The sequence below is a fragment of the Protopterus annectens genome, chromosome 1.part2 (assembly GCF_019279795.1).
Source record: "Protopterus annectens isolate FY-2018-M chromosome 1.part2, PAN1.0, whole genome shotgun sequence".
Taxonomy (NCBI): domain Eukaryota; kingdom Metazoa; phylum Chordata; order Ceratodontiformes; family Protopteridae; genus Protopterus; species Protopterus annectens.
The window spans coordinates 729,067,588-729,079,896 of NC_056727.1; positions in this window are offsets into that span (position 1 = coordinate 729,067,588).

Here is a 12,309-nt window from a genome sequence, read left to right on the forward strand (position 1 = left end):
AGCACACACACACACACACACACACACACACACAAACACACACACACACACAAACACACACACACACACACACACACACACACACACACACACACACACTTTCATATGGCTGAGATCATATGATCAAACATTTGAATGTTCGACAATGTTAAAAAAATAAATAAACACAAAAAAACAAACTAAACTTAGAAGGGGCAAGCCCCCTGCAGCCTTACACCACTATTTAAATATACCAACTCTGAGATTGCACTACATTGAGGTAAAGGGAAATCTTCCCATTCCGGGCTCTTTGGAGATCCCCATTCAGACCATTTGAACTTTTAAAAGTTTGATCATATGGTCTCACCATATGAAAGTCGAGCTTTTCAATGTTCGACCCTCTGTCCCCTTCAGATGGTCGAACTTTCAAAAGCTCGACTTTCATATGGCTGAGACCATATGATCAAACTTTTAAAAGTTCGAACAGCCTGAATGGGCATCTCCATAGAGCCCAGAACGGGAAGATTTCCCTTTACCTCAATGTAGTGCGATTCCAGAGTTGGTATATTTAAATAGCGGGGGGGGGGCTGCAGGGGGGCTTGCCACCCTTCTAGCACTGTTTATTTTTTATTTTTTTGTTTATTTATTTATTTTTTCACATTGTCGAACATTCAAATGTTCGATCATATGGTCTCAACCATATGAAAGACTAACATTTGGATGTTTGATTATGTGAAGTAGACCCATACACATATATATATATAATTATATAACTACTGGTCGACATGTTACTTGGTTGGCACATAAAACAGCAACCAAAACACAATGCTCAAAAATTCCATCAATAATAAACCACATCAACACAGTACATCAAAAAAAAAGAAAACAAATTTCCTTTTCCAGTACATTACCCCATACCTGACCACATTCAGCTCAAATTTGTCTGAATAGTGGTAGTTTTATGTGAAGTTCTTTTTTTATTTACATGCAGGGTAGGGTTGGGAGCCCCCCCTGCTCAACCTTAGTAATGCATGCTAACCCTAAACCTGCCCCTCCCTCTTATCTTACCCTGCATCAAACTGAAAAAAAAAAAAACAACTTCTCTTAACACTGCCACTGTGCAAGACAGTTCAAACACTCACAATGGGCGCACATGCAAATACACAAAATGTTTTCCCTTACTTAACCCAGACCCTAACACTAAATACCCATGATCATACTCACTTACACCATCCCCTTACCTAACCCTTACTGTCACCCTAACCCACACACACTTGGAAACACACAAATGCAGACATCAGTTATACATCCCACTTACATGTTTCGATGATAAACACACAAGATAAAATGTCCGTTCAGTGAACCAGATATTCAGCCTTAAAACATCACATTTCCACCTGTCAACAAAGGCATACCATGATCAACCGATTGCCAACTGCACCCATATGACTGATATATATATATATATATATATATATATATATATATATATTTCTATGTATGCCCCTTCCTTAAGTACTTGAGATCCTGAGCAAGGGGTGTATATACCCTTCTTATTCTATGCAGGGCACACCTATGTCAGGGATTTATTTCATTTTATTTTATTTTTTAACTGGGTAAATGAAATGTAGGTCTTCAGTCCCTTTTCAGCCATCATCTGAGCTGTAATGGCAAGGTTAAGTACAATATCAATGAACTACTTAGAGTAACAAGTAAACAAGCTACCTTAACATAAGTTAACAAGTGACTGCCTAACAGCAAACTAGACAAAACAAACTTGTCAAACAACAGAACTACTAAACCTGTGAATGATACCATTAAAAAAAACAGTCCCTCTGCAACCCTCTTATGTAGGAGTTTCACCCCTCTTACACATTGTATGTATAAATTCTAATATTTATATCATTATATCTATATCAATCTATTTTTCTATCTATTTATGAGTGTGTATGTGTGGGCATGTGCATGTTTGCATAAATGCTTGCTGGTGGTAATGTCAACAAGACAGGTAGGCAGTAGTCAACCATGAAGTGACTGCAAAGTATCTGTGAATGTTTATGCAGTTAAGGTCCAATGAATTCTAATAGGTAGCCATTTCTAAATAGGGTCATCTTGCACTTATGTTTTAAATGGAAGAGCTATATGGGAAATCTCATATTTTTTACTTGAAAAACTGTTTTAAAACACTGATAATCAGCTTTGTGAGCATTGGCATATTAGAGAAGCCATCCTGAAAGTATATAATTAATATTAATTTTCTATTCACATCACATTATTAACTGAACAACTGCTGTTAAGAGACAACTCAGATGTAAGGTAAATGATCTCTTGTATGCACCAATGTATATACATTTATTAACTGAACACCTCTCTACTGACACTGAATATCAAATGCCTGACAACTTAATGAATGTTTCTCAACCTCCAGCTTTTAACAAAGCAAGTCAGTCAGAAAATCCACAATTTGTGCATCTATGCTTTATCTAAGAAATACATATGAGATGACACTATTAATTTTTCCATTAAAGACACTTTCGTGGGGTCTATATTATAAACCAGAAAGCTGAATGATGCAAATATATCGACACATAAAGGTCAATGTACAAAAAGAGCGAACCTAAATGGCGAAAGGGAGAATGCTGAACGTATTTTCTCGGCCAGCAGGGTGATTGTGGGGATGAGGAAATAAATCCTTTTCCCCACTGTAGTGCGGTCTCGAAGTTGGTATATTTAAGTAGGGGGGTGTGGGAGGTGCAGGGGTGCTTGCCCCCCTGCAAAAACATTTAGAAAAGTGTTTTACTTTAGGTTTTTTGTGTTAGGTTTACCTTACCTGTATGGCGCTGTTGCTTCCAGTATCATGTTCGGCGTTCTCTTTTTTGTTTACGTCGTTTGCTCTTTTAGCACATCGACCTTTATGTGTCGATGAATACGTATTCACATAATTCGACTTTCAGGTTTCTAATATAGACCCCTTTAGTGTATTTATTGCAACGGCTTCTACTGAACTTCTAGTATTGTTGACTGTTACTTGTGATACTAGAAAAGATCTGTTAAACACACTCCTAAACAGTTTGGTAGTGAAATTAATATTACAACAACCACTTCAAACCTCAAGCAAAGAAAAAACACAAATCCACCACTCTTGCCTGGATAAAAACTGAAACATGACTTATATTCACACTCTTTCAAACTTCCCCAACACCAGTGCTGCATGCCATCAAGGGCTGGTATGTGTTTATATGTTACAAGAACAAGGATGCAATATGAATGATTGCCATCTTTTGATCAACTAGAACATACACTGTTCCTCTGAATGTGTGTTCACAAAATGTCAATCATTTATGGTATGTCCGTGTCCTTCTAATATATAAACACATATATGACAACTATGATACTTAAAGTTGCCCTTAACATGTACATTTTTAAAATATGATGGCTGGTAAGAATTTTGTAACAATGTACTGGAAAATGTTTCTTCTCCTGAATACATAGTTCAATTAACTTACACAAATCTGTTTTATTCCTGATTACTGATTATAATTTTCTAGTATTGTTGTATTACTTCAATAATTCAATGTGCACAAAACATATTTGTGAACATTTTTATATAAGCAAATATTGAAAGCTAAAGTTATCAGCCGTCGTATAGTGAAACACAAAACATCAACCGGTAATGATCAGCCAGTGAAGCTAAACAAATACAAGCAGTTGCAAATGCAAGAAAAACAACCTTGTACTTGTAAACATAAAACACACACACATGCACAGACCTGAAGCAAATGCATTTATGTAGGGGGCTTTGCCCCAACAATGACCATAAGGATTTTGTTCCCATACCTCCTTACTTAGCATTTACATGGGGGACTTTGACCCAACAATGACCATGAGGACTTTGTTCCCATACCTACTTACTTAGCTTTTGCATGGGGGGGTTGCCCCAAGAACCCCCGTGAGGACTTTGTTCCCATACCTCCTTACTTACATATACTAACTCCACATCCACATACCTGCCACAAAGTAGCAATCAGCCCAAATAAGTGAACACTGATTGCCCGTGTAAGTGAACAAGTCAGGCACTCAACCAAATGAGAAGCTGAGATTCATAGTCAATAGCCTGACTTTAATAAAATGCACTATAATTGTAAAATGCAAGTTGGTCCCTCTGCTGTATTTATGTTATTGTTGTTTTTCTTTGCTTTTGCTTGAACTAGTTTTATTAGCATAGTCTTAAAAAACAGTTATTGTGCTGGCTACACACCTTCATCACTGCACATCACAATAATTCTGTTTTAACCCCTAGTAAATAATATTTTACATACGAATTCAACTTCCATCTAAAATCTAATTATTTCAAACACAGTCTTTTAGCTCATAGAATTCATTTATAGGGATGTGAAGAAATTACATATCTAGATTGACCCCTGGTATCACACAGGAATTTGTGTGATGAAATATTTTTTCTAAAAATCTTGTAATGTAAATTCCTTTACCCCCATAAATAATGTAGTATCTAAACAATTAAGCTGATATTTTAATATACTAAATGTAAATTCTGTTCTCAATATATTTGTATGTAGCCATGACACAAATTCTGGTATACTTTAGATGTTTTCATTTATTGTAAGAATTATTTATTTATTTCTTAGTTTGTTTGTTTGTTTGTTTCTCCTTTGTTAACTGGGTTGGTCCAGCTGAGCCAAAGGCCGATTTTCAAAGGAGACTCGAGGAGAAAAAGCTCCAGAAAAATACAATGACATTAAACATGCATAGATTCAAAAAAATACAATGACATTAAACATGCAAACATTCAAGAAAATATTAAATATTAAAAGCTCTATTTTGTAATAAGATAAAATGATGAAACATTCCCTTCTTTAAGGGTGGGTATATTCCATCTTATAATTCCCCATAAAAAATATAGGCCATTGATGGGGTAAAGCATGCCCCACTGCTGTATCTTTCAATTGTAATATGTGTTATTAAACAGAAAGGATTTATGTGAAATGACAAACAGTGACAGCGCACAGTTACATTGTATCCCCCACTACTGATGCTAGAGATGCTACTCCATGACTGGTGCTGTATGTTCAGATATAAGTTCTCAGTGTCACAAGTTAAACAGAAAATGTTTTCCTGCCATTCCGTATGGTTTATTATGATTTATCTAGTCACTTCTGTCAAAATTAAGGTAAGGTAATCTTTTAACAAAAAAGGGATAAAGCCTGACCCAATGATTCTATGAAACTAAATACACCAGTCACTACTCTTAGGTAACTTTAAAATAATATAGAATCCGGATACTTTTGGATGTTTTATCTACTGATATTAATGCACATGAAATTTCTTAAAAATGTAGTCTCAACCTTTACTGATTACTTCAGTAAGTTCACTTTATAACTTTTTAGTTGCATTACCTGAAAGCACTGTGCTGCATCCGCGGTGGTGCAGCGGTAGCGTTGTTGCCTCACAGCAAGAGGTTCTCCCATTCGATTCTCGGCTGGAGTGCAGGGAGTGCCTTCTGTGTGGAGTCTGCATGTCCTCCCCGTGGTTGGGTTGGCGTTCGAAAGACATGTTAAATGGACGTGCCTTTGTTGAAGGTTGAACGTCGAGCTGGCACCTCAGCGTTTGTGAAAGTCTACTGCCAATCTTTAGCAGACCGGAGTGCCGCTGTGGTGACCCCTAACCGGGAAAAGCCGAAAGACAAACAACAACAACCTGAAAGCACTCTGCTTTCCTGATAATTCTGTAACACACGTAAGCACATGTTGACATAATCCCTTTCATTCATCAATATGGCATTAACTCCCATATCTGCACTTTTAATTACAAATGACTCTCTCTGTTGCAATTGCCTCAAAGTGGCCCATTCATACTTAGATTATAATTCTTTATTCTACTTCATACATTTAGTGAATTCAGTATACATTTATTCTAGAAAAACTTGATGAAAGACATTTATGACAGTTTGCTGAAAAGGTAGCATGAAATTCCTTTTATATTATATGCTATTACAGAGATGTTTGAGTAACTTTCATATAATGTATACTACTTTGCAATGTCTTTGCATTCTTTATTGTATGAATATGCTGAAAAGTCTAATGAAATATCAGTTGTGTTGCTAGAATCATTAATATTCAGTATACCTGTTTGTGCTTGTAATTACTTGTCCCTCTGGCCATTGAGTTTTCTCTGGTTAAAGGCTCCCCCATTGCCATCATTGCTAGTATAATTGTAAGCTATTGTCCTTGTTCACCTTATATTTGTTCCGTAAAAACAATGTAATAGATAACTCCAGCATGAAAATACTTATATTTACCTCCCTGAGGACACCCTCACGATGAAACTACTAGAAAGGTTTAGTAGTCTTCTACTTCGTCACATTCTGCAGAAAATATTCTTTCTTTTTTATTGTTCTCTATTCCTTCACATATCATTAAGGAATTGCATCTGTTTCTGTTAATACTTAAATGTCCTTTTTTCTAAATCTTTAGTATATATTCTGACATTTTCTTAACAGAATTTCTACATCTCGGTTAGTGGTTTGTAGCTGACTAACATTCTTTTTCACCTACCACTTGTTAATGGGTCTATATTATGTGATCGGAAGAAGTGTTCATCGAACACGTCTTCACTGACACATAAACAGTGAGCACACTAACCTCCGAACGGCCACTTCAGCAAATGTTTTCCCAGGGGAAAAAATCACTAGGGCCAAAGAAAAACAAAACAAACTTTCAGACCCTACAAAGTGGGGGACTTCACCCACCACACTCCTTGATGTGGGGGGATGTGCCCCCACACCCCCTAACTAAATATACCAACTCCGAGATCACACTACAGTGGGAAAAGGGCAAATCCCCAATGACGGCCAAGCAGTTTTTTCCATTGGGAAAAAATTCACTGAAGTGGCCATTCAGAGATTAGTGTGCTCACTGTTTATGTGTCAGTGAAGACGTGTTCTATAAACACGTCTTTCGATCACATAATATAGACCCTTTGTTAACTGAGGTATCTCAGGATATGAGTACTGAGGTGTATCAAGATAGATGCTTCATATTTACTATTACTTGACTAGAATGTGATTTGTCTTTAGACCTAGTTCAGTAACCTTGTATTTGGGCCCTTGTATTTTTTACCTGAAATGCATTTTTTGCACCAGTTTTTTGAAATAACTTGCTGACAAGCAAAACAGAAATAAGTAAGTACAGTAGGTACATACTGAGTTAAAGGAGGCCCCAGGACTGCTAAATTTGGGACCCAATTCCAAAAAGACTTTATTCAGTGTAATTGACTTATTCTAGTGTACGCCTGTTTTATAGATAGGACTTTTGGAATCAGGTTCTTAATGTGCGGGGAAATTATCAAATCTTCCTTGGAGAGTGGTAGGTAAAAAGTTAATATGAGAGGTAAACTAAAATATATATTAAATGTGGATCATGTTCCCACTTGAAAAGTTAATATGCATGTAAACCCTCAAAAATAGAATTGTCATACTTTTAAGATATTTTCAAGGCTCGTGTCAGCTGCAGATGTATTGTTACCTCTGGTGCTGCAGCATATCTCATGTTGTGACTAAACATGCTATGGCTTTTGATCCGGAATGGTTTTCTACAGAGGAGCAATTTAGATATTCGTTATTATTTACATTATTCTACTGAGAACCTTACAACTTCATTGCAAATAAGGATTTGCATAAAAGATCAACTTTTTTCAACCCATTCTTGCACTTCTTGTTTTGATCTTTCAGGACTGCACTCCTTCTCGTCCTTAAATAGTAAAGCTGATACATTTCTGAATTACACTGATGAATTTACCCCAGCCACCACTGTTGCCATGGTAAACCATATTTGTATAAATATATATATATATATATATATATATATATATATATATATAAATAATTAAAATACTGTTCCAAGATTTGTGATGTGACCCTTTGTAAAAGATATTTTGTTCTGCATCCTAAATATGCTCATGATACTTGAATTTATTTATTTATTTATGTGGGTATGCATTTGTTAACCAGGTTAAGACACTGATCCAGATGGATTATTTTCGGTTCACCCTGGGGACCAAAACAGATTATTAGTGTTTGCATAGATATATAGTAAATAATATGCAAATTACTATGCCATGAAATTTCAGCTGTGTGAGCAGACTAAGCAAATCAATTAAGTTTTACAGAAATCTTATTAGAGTCATACATCACTCCTCATGACAGTATAGAAAGTACAACAAGTCTCTATAAACATTATTTTGGCAAATGCTGTTGCCATAAAGAATGGTAAGTTAAAAGTAGGTTTAGAGATGTTTGGAGATTATTGGACTATATAAAGAGAGTTATTAAAAGGGGAAGCATATGTACAGAGAATAATTAGAAGGAAAAAAGAGATGGGAGAAGAAATATTGAGGCAGGGTTGAAGGAGAAAGAGAATATGTACACTAAGAATGCAAGAGGCTGTATATGGAAATGTATGAGGAGGGGATTGTGACTACTGTTCAGTTGTGATAAACCAGTGTGCTCAAAATTAAATTGCTGAAGTAGTGTGTATTGGTAGTCTGCACTGTGATTAGGTGATGGTATCCTTTAAAGGCAGTTTGCATTGTACCTGTTGAAACATTTTTTTTTTATTATTTCACAACAAAATTTCAGGTAAGAATTATGCACTCCTTGTGTATAGGAAGAGATTCCCATATTTTGGGAGCTAGCACTAAAAGAGTGCTCACTGTGTTTAAGTTTCGTGTGGATTGAATGGAGGCTAGGGATTGCCTGTGAATGGGGTCTCGATTTATACAGGGGGTGGGCTCTCAGAATGTCTATTTCCAAAGTAAAGGAGTCAAGACTAATGACCTTAAAGTGCAGCTGTGCCATAAAGAATGTTATTCTATGAGTGATGTAAAGTTACTTTGCGTTATACCTCTACCATATTTTGGGCTTCTTAAACATACCACAAAGATATTTGCAGTAAGGACATCCTCACACTTTCAGAATAAATAGTCTGAATTTCTCGGGTTGTTACTGATGTTAACCTTTTTGTTTTTGACATTTTATCAATCTGGCCTTCAGAAATATACAAGCTACACCAGATAAGCCTTCCCCCTCACACACACACAAGGTTTGTAAACTAAATTTCTCCTTTCAAAATGTTACTGCTACATCATCTTGCATGTGCTATTACCCTGTTAGTTTCTTGCAACAGGCGAAATGTTGGCTGCCTGCTTATAAAGGCACAGTATAGATAGAATAGTAAAGACAAAAATGGGATTACTCAACAGTGATCTCATGAAAACACAGCACTTAACTGAAATGGGATTACTCAACAGTGATCTCATGAAAACACAGCACTTAACTGAAATGGGATTACTCAACAGTGATCTCATGAAAACACAGCACTTAACTGAAATGGGATTACTCAACAGTGATCTCATGAAAACACAGCACTTAACTGAAATGGGATTACTCAACAGTGATCTAATGAAAACACAGCACTTAACTGAAATGGGATTACTCAACAGTGATCTCAAGAAAACACAGCACTTAACTGAAATGGGATTACTCAACAGTGATTTCATGAAAACACAGCACTTAACTGAAATGGGATTACTCAACAGTGATCTCATGAAAACACAGCGCTTAACTGAAATGGGATTACTCAACAGTGATCTCATGAAAACACAGCGCTTAACTGAAATGGGATTACTCAACAGTGATCTCATGAAAACACAGTGCTTAACTGAAATGGGATTACTCAACAGTGATCCCATGAAAACACAGCGCTTAACTGAAATGGGATTACTCAACAGTGATCCCATGAAAACACAGCACTTAACTGAAATGGGATTACTCTACAGTGATCTCATGAAAACACAGCACTTAACTGAAATGGGATTACTCAACAGTGATCTCATGAAAACACAGCACTTAACTGAAATGGGATTACTCAACAGTGATCTCATGAAAACACAGCACTTAACTGAAATGGGATTACTCAACAGTGATCTCATGAAAACACAGCACTTAACTGAAATGGGTTTACTCAACAGTGATCTCATGAAAACACAGCACTTAACTGAAATGGGATTACTCAACAGTGATCTCATGAAAACACAGCACTTAACTGAAATGGGATTACTCAACAGTGATCTCATGAAAACACAGCACTTAACTGAAATGGGATTACTCAACAGTGATCTCATGAAAACACAGCACTTAACTGAAATGGGATTACTCAACAGTGATCTCATGAAAACACAGCACTTAACTGAAATGGGATTACTCAACAGTGATCTCATGAAAACACAGCACTTAACTGAAATGGGATTACTCAACAGTGGTCTCATGGAAGCACAGCACTTAACTGAAATGGGATTACTCAACAGTGATCTCATGAAAACACAGCACTTAACTGAAATGGGATTACTCAACAGTGATCTCATGAAAACACAGCACTTAACTGAAATGGGATTACTCAACAGTGATCTCATGAAAACACAGCACAACTGAAATGGGATTACTCAACAGTGATCTCATGAAAACACAGCACTTAACTGAAATGGGATTACTCAACAGTGATCTCATGAAAACACAGCACTTAACTGAAATGGGATTACTCAACAGTGATCTCATGAAAACACAGCACTTAACTGAAATGGGATTACTCAACAGTGATCTCATGAAAACACAGCACTTAACTGAAATGGGATTACTCAACAGTGATCTCATGAAAACACAGCACTTAACTGAAATGGGATTACTCAACAGTGATCTCATGAAAACACAGCACTTAACTGAAATGGGATTACTCAACAGTGATCTCATGAAAACACAGCACTTAACTGAAATGGGATTACTCAACAGTGATCTCATGAAAACACAGCACTTAACTGAAATGGGATTACTCAACAGTGATCTCATGAAAACACAGCACTTAACTGAAATGGGATTACTCAACAGTGATCTCATGAAAACACAGCACTTAACTGAAATGGGATTACTCAACAGTGATCTCATGAAAACACAGCACTTAACTGAAATGGGATTACTCAACAGTGATCTCATGAAAACACAGCACTTAACTGAAATGGGATTACTCAACAGTGATCTCATGAAAACACAGCACTTAACTGAAATGGGATTACTCAACAGTGATCTCATGAAAACACAGCACTTAACTGAAATGGGATTACTCAACAGTGATCTCATGAAAACACAGCACTTAACTGAAATGGGATTACTCAACATTGATCTCATGAAAACACAGCACTTAACTGAAATGGGATTACTCAGCATTGATCTCATGAAAACACAGCACTTAACTGAAATGGGATTACTCAGCATTGATCTCATGAAAACACAGCACTTAACTGAAATGGGATTACTCAACACTGATCTCATGAAAACACAGCACTTAACTGAAATGGGATTACTCAACAGTGATCTCATGAAAACACAGCACTTAACTGAAATGGGATTACTCAACAGTGATCTCATGAAAACACAGCACTTAACTGAAATGGGATTACTCAACAGTGATCTCATGAAAACACAGCACTTAACTGAAATGGGATTACTCAACAGTGAAGTGATCTCATGAAAACACAGCACTTAACTGAAATGGGATTACTCAACATTGATCTCATGAAAACACAGCACTTAACTGAAATGGGATTACTCAGCATTGATCTCATGAAAACACAGCACTTAACTGAAATGGGATTACTCAACAGTGATCTCATGAAAACACAGCACTTAACTGAAATGGGATTACTCAACAGTGATCTCATGAAAACACAGCACTTAACTGATAAAGCAAGTTTGTCCCATAGGCTGCTAATTTCTCTACCTGCCAGAAAACAAATGCATATACTAATTCCTTTTTAGCCCTTCCCAAGAACTTCTGTAGTGTTTTGTGCATTTGGGTATTCCCCTACCATTTCAGGAGTAGAAACTTGCACAGGATATACAAGAACATGGTTTCTGAATAATTATCTGGAGACATTATGCAAAGGACTTACCAGCAATGATTTGTGCAAGAGATTCACCAACAGGTTTGTAATGCACAGAACAAAGAAGCATGACAAGCAAGTAACCTACACTGATGAAGATGGCTGTCAGGTGACTGGAAGAGGGCTGTCAGGTGACTGGACGAGGGCTGTCAGATGACTGGACAGAGCTATGCCATGTACAGATATGTTGTTTAACAATACCACACACATGCATGCTAGTTGTAGCAGTCTGTACGGTACATCCCAAACAAACTGTGTAGATCCGCACAACCTTGCTGCCTTTTTGCCATAATATAGAATGTCAAACAGCCAGAAATAAAAGTC